The sequence below is a fragment of the Hippopotamus amphibius genome, chromosome 5 (genome assembly GCF_030028045.1).
Source record: "Hippopotamus amphibius kiboko isolate mHipAmp2 chromosome 5, mHipAmp2.hap2, whole genome shotgun sequence".
Taxonomy (NCBI): domain Eukaryota; kingdom Metazoa; phylum Chordata; class Mammalia; order Artiodactyla; family Hippopotamidae; genus Hippopotamus; species Hippopotamus amphibius.
The window spans coordinates 84,465,121-84,486,643 of record NC_080190.1 but is presented as its reverse complement, the minus strand read 5'-3'; the positions used below and the strand labels follow the sequence as shown (position 1 = coordinate 84,486,643).

Genomic DNA, 21,523 nt, shown 5'->3' with positions numbered 1-21,523 from the left:
TTAAAAGATCACAAACCAGGAGAATTGATCTTAGAAAAACCCCTTCATAGGTCTGGGTTTGTTCAATGAGCTCAGAATTTTTTTTCTATCTTTTAAAATCAACAAGTATGTGCACAGTGCGCACCATGACAAGGCAAAGAGACACATATACAAGGGACTTTGTAGTGTCTGCCTTACAGAGCCCATCTAGACGCAGAGAGGAGACAGAACTATACGGAAGTTCCAGGTCTCTTCCTTGGATTGTCACAATAGCCTCTTCATTCATCTCCATGCTTCCCTTCCCCCCTGCAGTCTATTCTCAACACAACAGTCAGATCATAACAAAACACAATGCAAACAAGGTTACTCCTCTGCTCAAACCTTCCGCTAGCCTTTGCTCATTCTCTGAGTAAAGAGCCAAGCCTTTACACTTCATGAGCCGCCACATGCTCTGACTTCATTCCCTACTAGGTTCCCCCTCCCTTATTCTGGACCAACCTCGCTGGCCTTTGTGGTGTTCTTAAGGCAGGCTCTTCACACTCCCAGTCAGAACCTCCACATGTGATGTTTCCTTTACCTCCTTAAAGTTGAGTAATGACATCGCCTAATGTCAGTCCTCACTGAGGCCCTTCCAGACTACCATATTTAAAACTGTAAACACCCCCCCAAAACACATACACACAATCCCTATCACTCTTTCTTGCTTTATTTTTCTCCCACGTGTCCCATATTCTATATGCTATATTATTTACCATTTTATTTTATTTCATCCACCAGACTACAAACTCCATGAGGACAGGGAGCTTTGACTGTTCTTGTTTCAATGGCACTTCATCCAGTGGGGGACACAGATAGTGCTGCATTTGGAGAAGATTAAGATAGGATAACAGAATTGGGAGCGCCTGGGTGGCTACTTTAGTTGCGTGCCTGGGAAAGCCTCTCCGAAAAGGTAAAGTTTAAGCTGCTGGTGAATGAAAGAAAGGATGCAGCTAACCAAAACAAAAAGACAACTAATGGAGTGGGAGAAATATTTGCAAACAATGGAACCAATAAGGGCTTAATTTCCAAAATATATAAACAGCTCATACAGCTCAATATCAAAAAAAACCCAACCAACCAACAAACAAAAATCCCAACAACCCAATCAAAAAATTGGCAGAAGACTTAAATCAACATTTCTCTAAAGACACAGATGGCCAACAGGCACATGAAAAGATGCCCAACACTGCTAATTATTAGAGAAATGCAAATCAAAACTACAATGGGGTACCACCTCACACCAGTCAAAATGGCCATCATCACAAAGTCCACAAATAACAAATGCTGGAGAGGGTGTGGACCAAAAAGGAACCCTCCTACACTGTCGGTGGTAATGTTATTGGTGTAGCTGCTAGGGACAGAACAGGATAAACAGGTAGTTGTAGAAGTCCCAGTAGGGGACTATAGAGAGGGAAACCTAGGAAATTTTGGGAGACCACTGTAAGTTAATGATCTCTCAAGAAAGCTATTGGAACATCGCGAAACGAAGCTGGCTTGCATAGTTATAAAACCATAAATAAAAGCACGAGATATGCCCCAGGCCATTAGGTGTTAGAAATATGTCACCACCCTTCTACTTATTTGAATAAGCACTATGATAATCCTAGTTTGATCTCATAGGGTCAGACACTCTCCTGGCTGATACAGAGGAGGAGCTAGTGACATAAGCCCGACGTCTGCTAAAGAAGGCGGCCTTTCCCCTCCCCTTTCCTTTGACTATAAAATTGTAGCCCACTTAATCCTCAGGGCGGAGCCCCCTCCACTACCCACTTGAATCTCTTACAAGCGTCCTATATTAATAAATCTACTTTTTGCTTATCACTTTGCCTCTCGCTGAATTCCTTCTGCGCTGAGACACAAAGAACCTGAGCCTCAGTAAGTCCAGACACCAGGTGAGTGATTCTAATTAAAATACTGTGGGTTCAAGTCCCAAGCAGGGTTTAGGCTGGTTTCAAGTCCTGGCACGTAGGTTCAAGTCCCAATCTGAGGCGCACAGTTTCATAGCCACTATGGAAAACAGTAAGCAGTTTCCTCATTAAAGTAAAAATAGAGTTACCATACGACCCAGCAATCCCACTCCTGGGCATATATCCAGAAAAGACAAATATTCTAATTTGAAAAGATACATGCACTCCAATGTTCATAGCAGCACTATTTACAATAGCCAAGACATAGAAGCAACTGTCTATCAACAGATGAATGGATAAAGAAGATGCGGTACATATATACAATGAAATATCACTCCACCATAAAAAAACAATGAAATAATGCCATTTGCAGCAACATGGGTGGACCCAGAGATTATCATACTAAGAGAAGTAAGTCAGACAGAGAAAACACAGATACCTATGCTATCACTTCTATGTGGAATCTTACAAAAATGATACAAATGAGCTTATTTACACAACAGAAACAGACAGACATAGAAAACAATTTTATGCTTACCAAAGGGGGAAAGGGGAGGAGGGATAAATTAGGAGTTTGGGATTAACAGATACAGAGTACTATATATAAAATGGATAAACAACAAGGACCTACTGTATAGCACAGGGAACTATACTCAATATTTTTTTTCTCAATATTTTATAATAACCTATAATGGAAAAGAATCTGAAAAAGAATATATATACACACACACACTATATATATCACTTTGCTGTACACCTGAAACTAACACAACATTGTAAATCAGCTATACTTCACTATAAAAAAAGGAAAGAAAAGAAAGGAGGCAGCTACGTGAAGGTCCTGGGGGAGCGCATTCTCAGCTGAAGGAACAGCTAATGCACAGTCTCTAAGGCTCTTGAGAATACCTGGAGTGTGTCCAGGCACAGACGGGCCACCAGCATGGCTGCGGAGGGGAAATGAGGGGGAAATGATATGAGGTGAAGTTATGGAATGTGATGAGGTCACCTGGGAGAGTCGACAGATGGAGAAGTTGACCCAGGACGAGCCTTAGGGAGATTAAAAGAAAAAAAAAAAAAAAGGCTGAGAAGAGGCAGCCTTGGAGACCTGCTGATAATGTCATGGCAGCCAAAGAAAGGAAGTGCTTCAAAAGAGCAGAACCACCCGCTGTGCTGCTAGGAGGTTTAGGAACACAGACGTGACCAGTGGATTTAGCAGCAGGGAGGTCATTGGTCACTGAGTCTGAAGTGGGTGGAGACACGAGAGGTAAAGGAGTGGTGGAAATAGTGACAAACATCTCAAGAAGTTTTGCTGTGAAGAGGAACTAAGAAACAGTGCTGAGGCTAAGGAAGGAGTGGGGTAAAGGGAACGTTTTGATTTCTTTTGTTTTGTTTTTATTTTTGTTTGTTTTGTAAAAGAGAAGATACTGCAATGATGTCTTTTAGACTTTTATCAAGTAAGCCACAATAAGAAATACATTTTGGTAACTCCCTGGCCGTCCAGTGGTTAGGTCTCCGTGCCTTCACAGAGAGGGCCTGGGTTTGATCCCTGGTCAGGGAACTAAGATCCCACATGTCCAGATCCCACATGTGGTGTGGGGAAGCAAGAAAAAATAAAAATAAATACATTTACATTGTATTGACTTGTTACATATGTACTTAAAATCATGGAAACAAAATTTCACAAAATGATACTCTTGTTATGCATGAAGCATTCTAATTTTTCATTTTAAAAAATACTGTTTCAGAACTCATTAAATGTTCCCACAGCTAGATGTTACAAATTGTAGACAATTGCCTTAGACTTCCAAAGATGAAGGGAGCATTTCTGGTTGGATCAATTTCTTTTTCATCTATTTTTATTGTCCTCTTTCCTTACCCAAGAAGCCACAAAGTATAAATTTAGAAATAGCGTGATATAAAAATATTAAATACACACAAACTACTATATATAAAATAAACAATAAAGACCTACTGTATAGCATAGAGAACTATACTCAATATCCTACAATCACCTATAATGGAAAAGAATATGAAAAAGAATAATATATGTGTGTGTGTGTATATATATATATATATAAAACACCAAATCACCTTGATGTAAACCTGAAACTAAGACAACACTGTAAATCAACTATACTTCAATTTTAAAAAATTACAATGTGAAGTAATATACATTGCCCCAATTTTAAAAACACGCTAAAAAAATAAACCACATGATTTTAGACTGATGAATTGAAACTATATATACTCTTGCTACTTGGCAGGATTAACTGACTAATCACATACCTACCATAAGTTGTCAATGAGGTGAACTATGTCATTTCAAGCTAAGAAAGACTTCTGAGAGTGATTTTGCTTATTATTGTGTTGCTGTGTTATTTTAGTTATTATAATTATAATAATTTTTTTTAATAGCCCTCCAAACATTCGTTAAATGATAGTTCCATTGATGGGAAAATACGCTCCCAAATCAATAATTTTGTACACAAGTTAGATGTGATAAAACACTGTAAAGAATTTTAAATAATTTGGGGTTTTTCACTATGAATTTAGAAGCCAGAATTCTAGAACCTTTAGCAATAATAATGATAATTAAAAGCACTATTAAAGCAAAAATTTGCCACTAAAGTGATAGACTTCTGAACTCTAAGAACACATTTATTCCTGTGAGAAAATTAGTCTTCCATTATGCAGGTGTTAAATTATGCAGTCTTTAGGAGTGCACTCTTTACAAAAATCACAGCACTCGTATTTCTTACACGTATGTCTGCTTCCCAGGGAAGTTTTCATGGTTGGTGTCATCTTCCTCTTCGATCCTCCCCCTTCTAAATAGACTCATTTCCTCTTGGAATTCTCCGGCTGTGAACGAACCCCTCCCACACTCCAATACTAGTACCACCCATGAGGACTCAACCTCTTTTCTCACCCTCCAGACCCACAGTATTCAGACTGATCCCGCTTACCTCTTACGTTCTACAGGATCATGTCCCAAACCTAATCTTTTCAGGTGTGAGAAACAAGCTTCTAGAACTATGGCTTTGTCATAAAATAAAAGAATCTTGGAGAGGGGAGAGATCTTCAGAGGAGTGTGCATTAATTTATCCCAGCAGCTCAAACAATGAGATGCTGTCCCATTTGTAAAATACTTTTCTGGAATGTCTTGGCAGACTACGACATGTTAACCAGAAAATGCTGTATTGTTATTTGACATGAAAATATATCTGAAATTATTTACAAGTCAAAACAAAATAGAATCCTTTAAATGTGTGTGTGTGTGTGTGTGTGTGTGTGTGTGTGTATGAACTGGGCAACATGTTAGGCTCTAGAGATACGTTGGGTAGAACGTATAGCTTTCCTGCAGCTTCAATGCAGTGGGAGTCAGACCTCCAGTGAGCACAGATATGGGTTTTTAGAAGCGGGAAGAGCGCTGTTAGTAACTCTTAACGTTCACTGTGGTCTTTGTTCCTGCAAAGTTACTGCGACTCATAAAACCATTAGAAGGCCTCCCTCATCCTCACTCTCTCGATATTTAACCAACCTGTCTTGCACGTAGCTCATCTCCTTCCAGCTTGTATTTACACAGCTCATTAGAAACTACAGTGACAAGCAAAACCTCAAGGGAAGAACTGCCGTGACAGGTTGGAGCAAGTAAGAAATCCAGGTGGTTTTCCCAAATGTTATTTAGAAAAATGTTATTGAGTCTAAATACTTCCAATGTTTTGTTTTTTGTTTATTTTTGAAGGGTTTACACAGTTTATTCCATGTTACATAGCTAGTAAGTGATAGAACCACAGTTCAAATTTACTTCTCTCTTTAAAACCTGAGCTCTTGGGCTTCCTAGGTGGCGCAGTGGTTAAGAATCCACCTGCCAATGCAGAGGTCACGGGTTCGATCCCAGCTGCAGGAAGATCCCACATGCCGCAGAGCAACTAAGCTCGTGTGCCAAAAAAAAAAAAAAAAAACCTGAGCTCTTCATTTTCCACGTTGTCTCTGCTGGGTGCTTTTGTTTTAAATCATAGAAATTGCAACAAACAGGTGTAAATTATAAGAGGAATTTATTAGGGCTGGGAATTGAAAGAGGGAAATGTGACTTAAGCGTCATTCAATCAGAGCCCTGTGACTCCTGGGTCTGCCTTCCCTGGCTTGTTGGGTAAGATCTCAGGTGCTTTCACATGGGCCACCTGTGTCCTCATGCACATCCAGTGAGGGCAACAGTGAAACTGAATCATCTATGGAGCAGACATCCCGATCCTGGGGCTCTGCCATAGGCTGAGGAAAAAATTAATCCTCAGAGCTCATCACTGGCACTCGAGGTGAGGTTAATCCACCCAAAATGTGCTGCTACTTACAATGTTGTTTTTTTGTTTGTTTATTTTGGAAATTTCAAAGCACACACATAAGAGATAGTGTGATGAATTCCTATCCACTCACGGTCCAGCTCCAGTAGGGGCATATCTTACCAGCATGTTCTATCTTGGTTCATCTATTCCTCACCCACTCTCTCCCTGGCCCACTTTGAAGCAAATCTCAGCCTTCGTTTAATCTGTAAAACTTCAAAACTGATTGTTAGACTTTAAGGTTAGTAAGACTCAGGTTCAGGTTTTTGGCCAGAACAATTCACAGGTGATGTCTTTCCAACTGCAAGTCAGCAGGAGAAACTTAAGGTCTGGTTGTTTTTCTATTAGCAATAATTATGCCTCAGATAAACCTCACTGGCAACAATACTGCAACTGCACAATACTGGTTCTTTCTCTTTGGATGATTTCAAGACTGCTCAGTGGTTTCAGACGTTCTCAGCCTGATTTGTCCATCTATTACAAAGTTCCCATCAGTTTTTGATCAAATGGTTTGAGCAGATGGCTATTGATGTTCACTGCCTAGAGCCATTATTTTCATTAGAAACTGAAAAGTGGGGGAATGAATTGGGAGACTGGGATACCAAATTGTACACTCTAAATACATGCAGTTTATTGTAAAAAATTAAAAAATTAAAAAATTTAACAAAAAAACAAGAAAGGCACACAAAAAAAAAACTGAAAAGTAGTGATCAATTCCTCATGCATTTATCAGTTAGAGTTCTTCTATAAGGAAATATTATTTCCTATTTGGTGACCCAAAGGTGAAGTTTTTGCCAGAAAAGCAGGCCAAATGCTTGATTCCTTCCCTTTACTTAGGAGTTTTTTTAATAATAAGTTGGTAACCAATGAACTGGTTTTTAAAAATCTCACTATGGATTCATGAATATTAATATATTTGATGTGTTCCTTTTTCTCCTGATACTTAAATTATCTCATCTATAACCAAAGGGGACCCCTTTGAGTTGGCTTCTATCTTCTTTTGAAACAACATAGTAATCTTAGTTTCCTTGTTTCTGGTATGACAAGATATCTCAAGATATCATTTTTGTTTCCTGGCAAACCTGGACTTAGCAGTTTCTCCAAGGAAAGTTTTAGTGGGAAATGGTATATAGAGACTACAGTTTTGACAAGTGGTGCTCATGGCAGCTGGATTGGTTTCTAGACTTCCTCAGTGGGTGGAGCTAGGAAAAAAGTTTTTTTTGTTTTTTTTTTTAATATCTGAATTTATGCTGATTTCACTCAATTTAGGATTATAATGTCTTCGTTTTGCTTTATGTTATACTTCATTTTTCTTATGAAAATCTTGGTTTCTAACAAAATTAACATAACTGCTTATTTGCTTTATCCTATCATATACAATACTTTCAGGATAAAAAGATAAATATTATCATAACATTATCATAACAATTACAAAATCAAACATAGGTTTCTTTGCAGTCTTTTTCTGTCCTGAGGCTATATGTCCTAAGATATGTATAATCAAATTTCCGTTTTAAAGTAATCTGACAGTATTACCCAAAGTAATCTATAGATTCACTGCAATCATTATCAAAATCCCAATAGCATTTTTGCAGAAATAGAAAAAAAATCCAAAAATTTATATGGAATCTCAAGAGACCCTGAAAAACCAAAACAGCTTTGAGGAAGAACAAAAAAGCTGGGGGTCTCAAGCTTCCTGACTTCAAAACATGTTATAAAGTTAGTAAGCAAAGTAGGGTAGTACCAGCATAGAGACCGACACATAGACCAACATAACAGCATAGAGAATCTTGAAATGAACCCTCGTGTATATGGTCAAATGATCTCCAACAGGGGTGCCAAGACCACTCAGTGCGGGAAAGACAGTCTCTGCAACAAATGATACTGGGAAAATTGGATATCCACATGCTAAAGAATGAATCTGGATCCTTACCACGCCATCTACAAAAATTAACTCAAAATGGATTGAAGAACTAAACATAAAACCTAAAACTATAAAATTCCTAGAAGAAAATAGGCAGAAAACTTCATGACATTTGAATTTGGCAATGCTTTGTTAAATATGACACCAAAAGTCAAATAATAAATTAAAGAATAGACAAAACTACCTCAAAGCTAAAAATACTATGCATAGAGGACACTACCAATAGAGTGAAAAAGCAATCTGTGGAATGGGAGAAAATATTTGTAAATTATATATCTGATAAGGGGTTAATACCCAGAATATATAAAGAACTCCTACAAGTCAACAACATAAAGACAAATAACCCAATTCAAAAAGGTGCATAGGACTTTAAGAGACATTCCTCCAAAGATGATATACAAATGACCAAAAAGCATAAGAAAAGATGCTCAACATCACTAATAATTAGAGAAATGCAAATCAAAACCACAATGAGATACACCTCACACTCATTAGGATGGCTGTTCACAAAAAATAATAAGAGTAATACTAACAAGTGTTGGCAAGGATGTGGAAAATCGGAATCCCTTTGCACTGTTGGGAATACAAAGTTGTGCAGACGCTACGGAAACCAGTATGGAGGCTCCTCAATATCTTAAAAATAGAATTACCCTATGATCCAGCAATCCCACATCTGGGTATAAATCCAGAAGAACTGAAAGCACCATCTCACAGAAATATTTGTAGACCCATGTTCAGAGCAGCATTCTTTGCAATAGCCAAAGGGCGGAAGCAACGCACATGTCCACTGACAGATGAATGGTAAACCAAATGTCATATATTCACCCAGTAGGATATTACTCAGCCTTAAGAAGGAAGCAAATTCTGTTACATGCTACAACATGGATGAATCTGGAGGCAATTAGGCTAAGTGAAATAACTCAGTCACAAAAAGACAAATACTGTGTGATTCTACTTATATGAGGCATCTAAAGTAATCAACTTCCTAGAAACAGACAGTAGGACGGTAGTTGCCGTTGGCTGGGGGAAGAGGAAACGGGACGTTGTTTAATGGGTAGAGAGTTTCAGTTCTGAAAGCTCTGGGGATTTGCTGAGTGAATGTACTTAACATTACTGAACTGTACACTTTAAAGTGGTTAAGACAGTAAATCTTATGCTATGTGTTCAACATGATTTTTTTAAAAAGTAATTTGAAATCATGCATCTCTGTGAGTAGGCCACCATCTCAATACACCATAAGACTCATGGGTTTCATTTTACTTTCAATTCTTGGGCCTTGCTTTTCTTTTATTTCATTTGGCTTTAATTTTGGTTTATAATTTTGTGAGGTATTTACAAGGTTTCAAAGCCAAATTTACAAACAAGGCACATTCAAGGAATCCCAACATCCACCCCTGTCCTCTCCACCTTAGTCCCTCCCTCTTTCTACAGGTAACATATGTTGATGGCTACCTCCATCTCCATCTCTATCCATATTCTCACCTTAGACAAAAGGTAGCACACCATGAATAGTTTTGCACTTGGCTCTTTTTACTTCACATACAGCTTGAAGAGCACTCCACAGTAGTACACCACAGGCATATTCCTCATTTCTTTTTATACCTGCATATTACTCATTGTGTCAACATACCATAGTTTACTTAACCTGTGAACACTTGGATTCTTTATTTACTGTAAGTAATGCTTCAGCACAAACTTTGTGTGTATGTCCTTGTATATTTGCCACACTGTCTCTCTGGGATTCCTAGAAGGGGCATTTTTTTAAGTCAAAGGTTAAATGCTATGTCATTCTGCTACATTTAAGTCCAAGCACTTTTCTGAGAATTCATTCAAATTCTCTGTCCCCACTCGACTATAGAAGATCCAGGCTACACTGATGGGAAAGGGGTGTTGGAGGTGAGGCCTGAGAGCCTGTCCTGGGGAACCTCTTGCCTGAGATGAGAGAGGAACCAAAACCAGAGGAGGCAGGACCAGGAAACACATGGAAGTGAAAAGTCAAGAAGCCAGGAAGGAAAAAAAAAAAAAACAAACACAAAAAAAACAAGACTGTGGTATATCCGTAAAAAAAAAAAAAAAAAGACTCTACCTCAGTTCTGAATTTCATTGATGAAGTCCCCTGTGGTATCAAAAACTTTCAGTCAAGACAGACTGTTCCAATCCTGGCCTTACCAGGTATTAGCTATAGGAACTTTGGCTAGTGCTTTATTTCCTAATGTGAAAATGGAGATAATAGTCTTTACTTCATTTTTCTGTTATTATGATAATTTATAACTTAGAATTTCTATGAAAGTGCTGTGGAAAAACTATGCAAAAAGAAAGTATCTTTGAATAATTGAATATTAGAAAGCTCAACATTGTGTTTATATCTCCTGGATAATATGGAAATAATAATTTTAGAGCCAGGACTATATCTTAAATTCTCATATTATTCTTCATTTAGCAGAGTATTTATTAAATCACCAGAGCAACTTTCTAATAAACCCATGTTATGGGACCCACTGGATGGAAGGAAAAGAATACTTGAGTGTATAACAATGCACACATTTTGATCAAGACAAAAACAAATAGAGAGTCATTAAGACAATAAAAATGAGCAAGCTTAGAGAGCATAGCAGAAGATTTGAATCTTCAGAGCAAAGGCATCAGTGGTAATTAACAAATTATGAAACTCACACAGTTTTAAAGATAATTTTATGACACCTATTTCTTGTTATAAGAATATTGCTATCAACAGTTCCTGTTACCAAATACTAATTAAAACTTTCTCCATCCCCTTCTACAAAGTAAAGTCAACAGCAAAAACAAAAAACAAAAACAACAAACAAAAACGTTGTGACTGTAAGGATTTTATTTGGAATGTCAAAACAGTGAAATTTGCATAAATTCTAATAAAGCAAAATTAAAATCCAAAAAAAAAAAAAAGAAGAAGAAGCCAGGAAAGACATCTAGGGGATTTCAAATAGGGACCAGGAGGAGATATGGAAGCTTCAATGCAGGAACAGAAGTGTGGGAATCAGGAACACACAAAGGTTTGGAGCAAACTGGGAAGTATCCAAGGTCATTACCCAGAACAGCAGCTGCTCTTCTCCATTCTCTCCTGGGCTGGCTGGAGCATAACGCAGAGTCACAGAGTCACTGCATTTGTTGATACCATGCACAAGGGCAATCAGCAGAAGGAAGACATGGTAGCTGAAACCCAGTCTGTACTTTACTCATGAAACCAATAAAGTGATCCATCTTCAGGTGCAAAGGAATAGAGGTAGGGTGTAGACCACCTTCTTCTAACTTGTACAAAGGTGCCATGTGGTCTAGTCATGGCCTTGTTCAACTTAGCTGGGCTTAAGGGCCATGTAGAATGGGCAACAATCCCTCAAAACCTCCTTCCCACTTAGTAGTATTCATTTTTCTTCTATAAGTTAGCTATAATATTGCACTTTTAAAGTGCAAGGAACTGGGGGAGAGAAAGATGGCAGTGACGTAGAGGAACGTGGAATGCATGCCTCTCCACAGATGCATTGGGAATGCACCAAAAGACGCAATAATTCCCACAGAGAACCAACTGAACACCAGCAGATGACCTCGGACACCAGAAAGGATGGCAAGGACCCCAACATAACCATGCCTGCAACGGACAGAGGAAGGACCCCTGTGGGCCAAGCTAAGGCACTCAGGGATAACAAAGGCCCCCGGGCGGGGCTGGCTTAGAGTGCCTGCAGCCGAGAGCAAAAAACCCGCAGAGACCCAACTCTGAGACTTTCTGTTTACACCTGAGCCGCCAGCGTCCCTCTGCAACAGGCACCTCCACGCCCGACTGAACCTCCGCGACGCAGACAGGGCACCACTGCTCACTCACTCCCAGGGGAAGGAGCCACTATTGTACCCTCTCTCTCCCCACACACCAGCACTTACAGACGAACAATAAAGGAAGCTCTGCTAGTCGCAGAATAATACAAAAAACCCAAAGCAGGTAGAAGGACACTTACAGCTGAGACCCCAAGGAAACAAATATTAGTATTAATTCTATTGAACTAGTCCATTCTGGGGTCAGTTCTAGTTTTTTGTTTTTTTTATAAATTACGATCTTAGTCCTAAGGGGTCTACAAGTTTCATATTTTTTTATTCTATTTTTTATCCTATTTTTATTTTTAGCCTTTTATATATTTCTATTTCTAGCTAAGATTTTTGTAGTGCAGACTATATATCTCTCCTACCTTCTTTTCATCGTTATCTTTTATATATTTCTATTTCTTTCTTTTTATTTTCATATTTCCAGTCACACTACACTCTTCTGCTGCCCTGTCTTCTATCCTTTTTTAGTTTATTTTATCTTAATATACTTATAAGCAACATTATCGGTCTGCTCAGTCTCCTTGCTTTATTATCCAGATCACACACTGCCTTGGTATTTATCATTAGGTTTTTGTCTTTATCTTGGTTCTTAGTATAATTGTCTAATTTCATCCTGAGGCTCTTCAGTCTGTCTGGTGGTACTCTAGCTCTTTATTATATTTGATCCTAGCTTTCAATATCTCCCTGGATTTGTATTTGTGTGTGGTGTTATTTGTTCGTTTGTTCTTGCTTTTGTTTCTGTTTTGTTCTGTTTTAGTTTTGAATTTCTGTTGGTTTTCTCTTTGAATGTCTGATAGCATACTGGGGTTCTTCTGTCAGGTCTTTCTAATGCCTTATGTTCTACTGGATTCAGTATTTGTGTGTCTTATACATGTATGAGTTTCCTTGACTTAGTATTTGTTTGACTCAACACTCTGCCATTAGTCTGGGGCCTGGACAGTCTTCTTTAAACCCCTTTAGTTGCTGGGACAAGCAACCTCTGAAGTTTGAACTACCATGAGAAAACAAAGAAACACCATGCAGGCAAAGGAGCAGGAAAAAACCCCACAAGACCAAATAAACGAAGAGGAAATAGGAAAATTGCCTGAAAAAGAATTCAGGGTAATGATAGTAAAAATGATCCAAAATTTCAATAACAAAATACAGAAAATACAAGAAACAGTTAATAAAGAATCAGAACTAAAGAACAAACAAACAACAATGGACAACAAAATAACTGAAATTAAAAATACTCTCAATGGTATAAACAGCAGAATAACTGAGGCAGAAGAACAAATAAGTGCGTTGGAAGATAGAATGGGGGCAATAACTGCCACAGAGCAGGAAAAAGAAAAAAGAATAAAAAGAATAGAAGACAGTCTCAGAAACCTTGGTGACAACATTAAGCGCACCTACATTGGAATCATAGGCATCCCAGAAGAAGGAGAAAAAAGGAAAGGGTCTGAGAAAATATGTGAAGAGGTTATAGTGGAAAACTTCCCCAACATGGGAAAGGAAATAATTAACCAAGTCCAAGAAGCACAGAGAGTTCCATATAAAATAAACCCAAGGAGAAATACACCAAGGCACATATTAACCAAACTAACAAAAATTAAACACAAAGAAAAAATATTAAAAGCAGAAAGAGAAAAGCAACAAATAACATATAAGGGAAAACCCATAAGGATAACAGCTGACCTTTCTACAGAAACTCTGCAGGCCAGAAGGGAATGGCAGGATATACTGAAAGTCCTGAAAGAGAAAAACCTACAGCCAAGAATACTCTACCCAGCAAGAATCTCATTCAGATTTGACGGAGAAATCAAAAGCTTTCCAGACAAGAAAAAGTTAAGAGAATTCAGCACCACCAAACCAGCCTTACAACAAGTGCTAAAGGAACTTCTCTAAGTAGGAAACACAAGAGAAGGAAAACACCTACAAATACAAACCCAAAACAATTCAGAAAATGGTAATTGGAACACACATGTCAATAATCACCTTACATGTAAATGGATTAAATGCTCCAACCAAAAGACACAGACTGGCTGAATGGATACAAAAACAAGACCCTTCTATATGCTGCCTACAAGAAACTCACTTCAGACCAAGGGATACATATAGACTGAAAGTCAAGGGATGGAAAAAGATATTCCATGCAAATGGAAGTCAAAAGAAAGCTGGAGTAGCAATACTCATATCAGACAAATTAGACTTGAAAGTAAAGACTATTACAAGAGACAAGGAAGGACACTACATAATGATCAAGGGATCCATCCAAGAAGAACATATAACAATTGTAAATAGCTATGCACCCAACATAGGAACACCTCAATACATAAGGCAAATACTAACAGCCATAAAAGGGGACATCGACAGTAACACAATAATAGTGGGAGACTTGAACACCCCACTTACATCAATGGAAAGATCATCCAAACAGATAATAAATAAGGACACACAAGCTTTAAATGACACATTAGACCATCTCGACTTAATTGATATTTATAGGACATTCCATCCAAAAATGACAGAATACACTTTCTTCTCAAGTGCACATGGAACATTTTCCAGGATAGATCACATCTTGGGTGACAAATCAAACCTCAGTAAATTCAAGAAAACTGAAATCATATCAAGCATCTTCTCTGACCACAATGCCATGAGACTAGATATCAATTACAGGAAAAAAACTGCAAAAAATACAAACACATGGAGGCTAAACAATACACTATTAAACAACCAAGAAATCATTAAACAAATCAAAGAGGAAATCAAAAAATATCTATAAACAAATGACAATGAAAACACAGCAACCCAAAACCTATGGGACACAGCAAAAGCAGTTCTAAGAAGGAAGTTTATAGCAATACAGTCCTACCTTAAGAAACAAGAAAATTATCGAATAAACAACCTAATCTTACACCTGAAACAATCAGAGAAAGAAGAACAAAGAAACCCCAAAGTGAGCAGAAAGAAAGAAATCATAAAGATCAGATCAGAAATAAATGAAAAAGAAAGGAAGGAAACAATAGCAAAAATTGAGAAGATAAACAAAATTGATAAACCATTAGCCAGACTCATCAGGAAAAAAAGGGAGAAGATGCAAATCAACAGAATTAGCACTGAGAAAGGAGAAGTAACAACGGACACCACAGAAATACAAAAGATCATGAGACCACTACAAGCAACTATATGCCAATAAATTGGATAACCTAGAAGAAATGCATAAATTCTTAGAAAAATACAGTCTTCCAAGACTGAACCAGGAAGAAATAGAAAATATGAACAGACCAATCACAAGTACAGAAATTGAGGCGGTGATTAAAAATCTCCCAGCAAACAAAAGCCCAGGGCCAGATGGATTCACAGGTGAATTCTATCAAACATTTCAAGAAGAGCTAACACCTATCCTTCTCAAACTCTTCCAAAATATTGCAGAAGGAGGAACACTCCAAAACTCATTCTACAAGGCCACCATCACCCTGATACCCAAACCAGGCAAAGATGTCACAAAAAAAGAACATTACAGGCCAATATCACTGATGAATATGGATGCAAAAATCCTCAACAAAATACTAGCTAACAGCATCCAACAGCACATTAAAAAAAATCATACACCATGATCAAGTGGGGTTTATCCCTGGGATGCAAGGATTCTTCAATATATACAAATCAATCAATGTGATACATCATATCAACAAATTGAAGGATAAAAACCATGATAATCTCAATAGATGCAGAAAAAGCTTTTGACAAAATTCAACATTCATTTATGATACAAACTCTCCAGAAAATGGGCATAGAAGGAAATTACCTCAACATAATAAAAGCCATATATGACAAACCAAAAGCCAACATCATTCTAAATGGTGAAAAACCAAAGGAATTCCCCCTAAGAACAGGAACAAGACAAGGGTGTCCATTCTCACCATTATTATTCAACATAGTTTTGGAAGTTTTAGCCACAGCAATCAGAGAAGAAAATGAAATAAAAGGAATCCAAATTGGAAAAGAAGAAGTAAAATTGTCACTCTTTGCAGATGACATATTATACACAGAAAACCCTAAAGATTCTACCAGAAAACTGCTAGCACTAATTGATGAATTTAGTAAAGTAGCAGGATACAAAATTAATGCAGAGAAATCTCTTGCATTCCTAAATACTAACAAGAAAAAAAGCAGAAAAAGAAATTAAGGAAACTCTCCCATTTACCACTGCAACAAAAAGAATAAAATACCTAGGAATAAACCTGCCTAAGGAGGCAAAAGATCTGTATGCAGAAAACTTTAAGACTGATGAAAGAAACCAAAGATGACACAAACAGATGGAGGGATATATCATGTTCTTGGATTGGAAGAATGAACATTTTGAAAATGGCTGTACTACCCAAAGCAATTTACAGATTCAACGCAATCTGTATCAAATTACCAATAGCATTTTTCACAGAACTAGAACAAGAAATCTTACGATTTGTATGGAAATGCAAAAGATCCTGAATAGCCAAAGCAATCTTGAGAAGGAAAAATGGAGTTGGTGGAATTAGGCTTCCTGACTTCAAATGATACTACAAGTCCACAGTGATCAAGACAGTATGGTACTGGCACAAAAACAGAAATACAGATCAATGGAACAGGATAGAAAGCCCAGAGATAAACTATGGTCAACTAATCTACACAAAGGAGGCAAGGATATACAGTGGAAAAAAGACAGCCTCTTCAATAAGTGGTGCTGGGAAAATTGGACAGCTACATGTAAAAGAATGAAATTGGAACACTTCCTAACACCATACACAAAAATAAACTCAAAATGGATTAAAGACCTAAATCTATGGCTAGACACTATAAAACTCCTAGAGGAAAACCTAGGCAGAACACTCTATGACATACATCAAAGCAAGATCCTTTTGGCCCACCTCCTACAATCATGGAAATAAAATCAAGAATAAACACATGGGACCTCATGAAACTTAAAAGCTTTTGCACAGCGAAAGAAACCATAAACAGGACAAGAAGGCAACCCTCAAAATGGGAAAAAATACTTGCCAATGAAGCAACGGACAAAGGATTAATCTTCAAAATATACAAGCAGCTCATGCAGCTTAGTACCAAAAAAGCAAATAACCCAATCCACAAATGGACGGAGACCTAAATAGACATTTCTCCAAAGAAGACATACAGATGGCCAACAAACACATGAAAAGATGCTCAACATCACTCGTCATCAGAGAAATGCAAGTCAAAGCCACAATGAGGTATCACCTCACACCGGTCAGAATGGCCATCATCACAAAATCTAGAAACAACAAATGTTGGAGAGGGTGTGGAGAAAAGGGAACTCTTCCTGCACTGTTGGTGGGAATGTAATTTGGTACAGCCACTATGGAAAACAGTTTGGAGGTTCCTTAAAAAACTAAAAACAGAACTACCATATGACCCAGTAATCCCACTCCTGGGCATATACCCAGAGAAAACCATAATTCAAAAAGAAACATGTACCATAATGTTTATTGCAGCACTATTTACAATAGCCAGGACATGGAAGCAACCTAGATGCCCATCAACAGATGAATGGATAAAGAAGATGTGGCATATATATACAATGGAATATTACTCAGCTATAAAAAGGAATGAGATGGAGCTATATGTAATTAGGTGGATAGACCTGGAGTCTGTCATACAGAATGAAGTAAGCCAGAAAGAGAAAAACAAATACTGTATGCTAACTCATATATATGGAATCTAAAATTAAAAAAAAATGGTAGTGATGAATCCAGTGACAAGACAAGAATAAGGATGCAGATGTAGAGAATGGACTGGAGGACACGGGGTTGAGGGGGGCGGCGGGTGAAGGGGAAGCTGGGACGAAGTGAGAGAGTAGCATAGACATACATATACTACCAACTGTAAAATAGATAGCTAGTGGGAAGTTGCTGTATAACAAAGGGAGATCAACTCGATGATGGATGATGCCTTAGAGGGCCAGGACGGGGAGGGTGGGAGGGAGTCGGGGGAGGGAGGGATTATGGGGATATGTGTATAAATACAGCTGATTGACTTTGGTGTGTCTCAAAAACTGGTACAAGAGTGTAAAGCAATTATATTCCAAAAAAAAAAAGTGCAAGGAACTTTAGGAAAGTGAGGCTAAAGTTTACAGTCTTCTGTATTCAAGCTATATGTAGCATTATTTCAATGAAATGGTTCATTTTAATAAATAAAATGGCTTGTTTTAATAAACACGGGCAGTTTCCAGGTTAAATTGCCAGCAGGTTAAACCGTAGGGTGGTGTGAGGTGAGGCATGTTAGTACTTCGTGTATTTGGAGATGGGAGAAGCAGGAAAAAAGCAGCAAACCATGAAATACCTGGAGATGATAGAGATCTTTGTGTTGAAGTTCTTGAGCTTTGGAGTTGAGAGAGACAAGGAACTTAATCCTAGCTCGACCATATACTAGTTCAGGTAAGTAGTCTTTAAACACGTCTGCTCACATAACCTCTAATGGAATTCTGAAAGACTATGTAACCTCCCCTTTAACATTGTGCTGGAAACCCTTCCTTATGCAGTAAGGCAAGAAAGGGAAATCAAAAATCAAAAGAATACAGATGGGGAAGGAAGACACAAAACTGTCTGTTCAGAGATGACATGATCATCTATGGGGAAAATCTGAAAGAACTGACAAAAAAATTTCCTAGAACTAATAAGTGATTGTTTCAAGGGTGCAGGATACAAGGTTAACGTATAAAAGTTATTGCTTTACTATATACCAACAATAAACATGTGGAATTTGAAATTAAAAACACAATATCACTTAAATGTTAGCACCCCTGAAAAGGAAATACTTAGGTATAAATCTAATAAAATATATATGAGGAAAAGTATAAAACTCTGCTGAACAAAATCAAAGAACTAAATAAATGGAGAGAGATTCCATGTTTATGGAGAGGAAGACTCAATGATATCCAGATTTCAGTTTTTCTCTACTAGACCTATAGATTCAATGCAATCCCAATCAAAATTCCAGCTAGCTATTTCATGGATATCAACAAACTGACTGTAAAGTTTATATGGAGAGGTAAATGACCCAGAAGAGCCAACACCATATTGAAGGAGAGAACAAAACTGATCGACTGACACTATGCAACTTCAAGACTTACTATAGAGCTACAGGAGCCAAGAATACTATGGTATTGGTGAAAGAACAGACGCATACATCAATGGAACAGAACAGAGAGCCCAGAGATACAGCCATAAAAATACAGTCACCTGGTTTTTGACAAAGTAGCAAATAGAATAATATGGAGTAAAGATAGTCTTTTCAGCAAATGGTGCTGGAACAACTGGACATCCACACGCAAAAAAATGAATCTAGATACAGACCTTATACCCATCACAAAAATCAGCTCAACATATATCTTAGACCTAAATGTTTAATGCAAAAGTGTAAAACTCCTAGAAGATAACACAGGAGAAAACCTAGGTGACCCTGGGTATGGTAATGCCTTTTCAGATCCAACACCAAAGACACAATTCATGAAATAGATAACTGATAATCTGGACTTCAATAAAATTAAAGACTTCTGCTAGCAAGAGGCAAAGTCAAGAGAATGAGAGGACAAACCTCACACTGGGAGAAAATGTTGGCAAAGTTCACCTCTGATAAAGGACTGTTATCCAAAATCTATAAAGAACTCTTAAATCGTAAAAACAACAAAAACCTACCCAATTTAAAAATGAGTCAAAGACCTCAACAGACTCCAAAATATACAAAGAACTAATAAAAGTCAACAATAAGAAAATGAACAGCCTGATTTTAAGATAGGCAAAAGACTTGAGCAGATACCTCACGGAAGACAGGCAGATGGCAAATAGATAGAAACAAATACACAGAAAATAAATAAATAGATTGCATTAGAATCTGCATAAAAGCACAAGTTAGAGATACACCTGACATCAATTTAATCTGTAGCACCGATTATTACAGTTTAAAATAATTTCTATTCATAAAATATAAAATCATGCAGGACATCAAAATGAAGGTAGCTTCAGAAGTACAGCACAAAGATACAGAAAGGATCACAAAAGCTCAGTAGTTTAAAAGCACTGCTGAAGATGCATGCTCCATGGAGCTTCCGAGTGCACGCCTCAAAGGGAAATGATCCCTGGCGGTCACATCCAACAGAGGAGCACAGCTCAGCTCAGGAAGCTGTGAGAAGCTACCAAGAGGGTTGATACACTCAACCATTTCTTGACGAGTTGCACCGTTGACTGCTTTGATCGCTGATTCAGCTGTGGAGTGATTTCCGGGAGGCATCCTCAGCTAAACATGGCCACGGGGAGAGACAGAACAGCCTCTCCTCCTCTGCTGTGGGTCTTCCTCTCTGTGATGGGGGCCCCCAGGTGTGGCCCACTAGCCCGGCACTTGAGTCAGCATCACGGCCGCCACTCTCTAAACACAAGGGAAGCAAGATTTGCCCTTGTCTGTTTACACCCAAGTGCATACGGTTCAAAAGGTGAAGTGAGAATTCCCAGGTAGGAAATCATACAACACAGGAGACTGTTTCTGTCACTTCCTTGGGTGCACGCAGTTACGCATGTTTTAGTTACAAGGGCAGAAAACAGGTTCAGCATTCTTAGGTCCAAAGTGTCATCAAACATGAAAGACAATCCAACAAATTGCTTCTGCGTGTGTAAGTGATAAAAGGAAGCCGATGTTAGCCCGTAGCCGGGGGGAGAGAAGGCCGCAGGCATGTGGAAGAAATCTGATTCAAGGAGTGAGAAAGTGGCCCTGAAACAGGCAACACTCAGAGCAGAAACATGGACCCCGAGGAGAGGAAAATTCTAGAACAGGGAGGGCAGAAGTGGGAAATAAGGAGAAATATCTTGGCTCAAAACTAAATGAAACGTATTCATTCATCTGAAAACGAGAAAGAAAAGTTGCTAGACCTTAGTTATTAGGACTGTATTGAAACTAATGTTGTTTTCCTATCACGTATCATAGAGGAAGAGGAAGGGCTATTGCTCCTGGTTTGAAGTCCACTGTAACTGAGGGAGACTGACCCCTTTGCCTTTTTACATGGAAGCCACTGTTCTCATGTCAAAGACAGAGCATCACTAAACTGAAAATCAAAGAAACCAACTATCCACAGACAGCTAACCTTAAATCTCCACGGACGAAAAGTCCTACTGAGTGTTTAAGGAGAATTCCCAGAGTCAGGAACTGTTATTAGAGTTGACCGTTACACATTTCATCCAAGTGATGGGTGATGTCATGATGGGGACCTTCAGGGGACTGGAATCCTCTTAATTCAATCCGCTTATATTCACTAACTTGTAAAATATAATAACTGCACTCTTTCTTTTAGTGGGACTACTTCTAAGGGTTCTAATGTACCGCCAATAAACAATAGAAGGTTGGTTCTAGGCTGCTCTTAACCAAGAGCGAAAAGATACGAATAGATTTCATCCTCCAGCAGAGGGCAGTATCATATAAAAATGACTATTCAGGAAAATAAC

The 21,523-nt window shown here is 38.2% G+C and overlaps 1 protein-coding gene and 1 pseudogene across 2 annotated transcripts in view; both read right to left on the bottom strand.

Moving 5' to 3' along the window:
- Window positions 1-21,523, bottom strand: part of LOC130853138 (galectin-8) — a 71,877-nt gene that overhangs the window by 24,350 nt on the left and 26,004 nt on the right. The window lies entirely within an intron of this gene.
- On the bottom strand, window positions 6,543-6,667 carry LOC130854620 (U4 spliceosomal RNA; annotated as a pseudogene).